At 57.9% G+C, this 2,544-nt stretch overlaps 1 protein-coding gene across 1 annotated transcript in view; it reads left to right on the plus strand.

The window, feature by feature from the left end:
• The window catches only part of RFC5 (replication factor C (activator 1) 5, 36.5kDa), a gene marked incomplete at its 5' end in the record, with an annotated part of 27,753 nt that overhangs the window by 1,696 nt on the left and 23,513 nt on the right, over nt 1–2,544 (plus strand). The window lies entirely within an intron of this gene.

The raw sequence follows: 2,544 nt of genomic DNA on the forward strand, positions 1-2,544 counted from the left end.
GGCCCCCCCCCCCAGCCGGTTCCCAGGTGCCGGGAAAGGACCTCGCAGCTCCTCACCCTGCCATCGGAAGGGCCATCTGTCACGGCCGTCACGCGCCCACAGGAACAGCCGAGGCGTGCTGCGCTCAGCTTCCAGCTCCTGCTTTCCCTTACGGGGCTGGGAGGAGGGAAATAGGGGGGGGAAAAAAAAAAAGGGAGGATAAAAATTAGGAAAGCAGCTGTCCTCTGGCAGCTTTTGAGATTTCTGTAGGATTCAACCTGGAGCTCTTGATGTTTTCCTTTCCCTTGCCAGCGACAGGATTTCCCCACGACCTTTTTTTCGCCCCTCTGATATGCTCCCCATCACCTCTACTTTCCAGCGGATTGCTTCCCATCATCTCCCCGCCTGCACTTCCCCGAGCCGGATCCTCTCCCTGCCGCCCTGCTTTCTTTTCTCCATCCGTGGCGCGTAAACCGAAGCAGCACCCGAGCATCCCCGCATCATCCCCGAGCATCATTTGTCCCTTCCAAGCCCCTTCTCTAAGGACGTTCCAGCCGTTTCCCAAAATCCAACCTGAAATTGCTTCTCCTTGGAGGGTGACCCTGGCGAGAAGGGGCCGCATCCAGCCCCCCCCCCCGGGAATAGCAGGAACCGGCGGGCCCCAGGCGGAGACTCAGCCAAGCGCTTTGGCGGCACCAGGGGCAGAAGACGGAGCCGATTTTTCTATTTAGTCAACCACACAAAAAAAAAAATAAATAAAAAGAGACCTGCAGCTCTCTGGGCTGCTCTCGGGCACTGGGAAGCAGCAGGGACGGGGATAAAGGTGTCACCCTCCCTGCAGGTCTCCTCTCCTCCAGCTCCCGGGCAGCCCCCGGCGTTGCCACCCTTGGCCCCAGCCTTCAGGTGTCCCCCTCACCCCGAGGGCTTTCCAAGGACAGGGTCACCCCAAAAAGCGCGTCCACAGCAATTCCCAGCACTGCGCTCTCCCCAAAACTTCACTTTCGCAATTCCCAGTACTGCACTCTCCCCAAAATCCCAGCCATCACCTTACGTCGGTGAGCCCCAGCCCTGTTCTCTCCCCATCCCCGTACCTACACCCTTCCATTCCCAGCTCCCAGCACCCCGCTCCCCCCAAAAGCGCATCCACAACCCCGATTTAGCACATCCCAGTGCCACGCTTTCCCCAAAAGCATCCCCAAAACTGCACTTTAGCAATTCCCAGCACTCCGCTCCCCCCAAAAGCACGTCCGCAACCCTGCATTAGCACACCCCACTGCTGTGCTCTCCCCAAAACCATCTCCCAAACTTCACTTTAGCAATCCCCAGTGGCGCACTCACCCCAAAACCATCCCCACAAGCTTACCTTAGCAACTCCCGGCACCCTGCTGCTGCCAAAATCCCATCCACAGCCCTGCATTAGCACACCCCAGCGCCGCGCTCTCCCCAAAACCATCCCCAAAACTTCACTTTTCCCAACTCCTAGCGCTGTGCTCCCCCCAAAACCATCCCCAAAACTTCACTTTAGCAATCCCCAGTGCCGCCCTCCCCCCAAAACCATCCCCACAAGCTTACCTTAGCAACTCCCAGCACCCCACTCCCCCCAAAACCATGCCTACACCCCTGCTTTAGCACACCCCAGTGCCGCACTCTCCCCAAAACCATCCCCAAAACTTCACTTTTCCCAACTCCCAGCGCCACGTTCTCCCCAAAACCATCCCCAAAACTTCACTTTAACAATTCCCGGGACCACACTCTCCCCAAAATCACAGACATCGCCTTTCTCCGGCGTACCCCGACACCGTTCTCTCCCCATCCCCATGCTCACCCCGTCTATTTCCCAACTCCCAGCATCGCGCTCCCCCCAAAACCATCCCCAAAACTTCACTTTAGCAATCCCCAGTGCCGCCCTCCCCCCAAAACCATCCCCACAAGCTTAATTCAGTAACTCCCGGCACCCTGCTGCCCCCAAAATCACATCCACAGCCCTGCATTAGCACACCCCAGCGCCGCGCTCTCCCCAAAACCATCCCCAAAACTTCACTTTAGCAATCCCCAGTGCCGCCCTCCCCCCAAAACCATGCCCACAAGCTTAATTCAGTAACTCCCGGCACCCTGCTGCCCCCAAAATCACATCCACAGCCCTGCATTAGCACACCCCAGCTCCGCGCTCCCCCCAAAACCATCCCCAAAACTTCACTTTAGCAATCCCCAGTGCCGCCCTCCCCCCAAAACCATGCCCACAAGCTTAATTCAGTAACTCCCGGCACCCTGCTGCCCCCAAAATCACATCCACAGCCCTGCATTAGCACACCCCAGCTCCGCGCTCCCCCCAAAACCATCCCCAAAACTTCACTTTTCCCAACTCCCAGCGCTGCGCTCCCCCCAAAACCATCCCCAAAACTTCACTTTAGCAATCCCCAGTGCCGCACTCACCCCAAAACCATCCCCACAAGCTTACCTTAGCAACTCCCAGCACCCCACTCCCCCCAAAACCATGCCTACACCCCTGCTTTAGCACACCCCAGTGCCGCACTCTCCCCAAAACCATCCCCAAAACTTCACTTT

Source organism: Charadrius vociferus, unplaced genomic scaffold, assembly GCF_000708025.1.
Source record: "Charadrius vociferus isolate BGI_N301 unplaced genomic scaffold, ASM70802v2 scaffold1315, whole genome shotgun sequence".
Lineage (NCBI taxonomy): Eukaryota > Metazoa > Chordata > Aves > Charadriiformes > Charadriidae > Charadrius > Charadrius vociferus.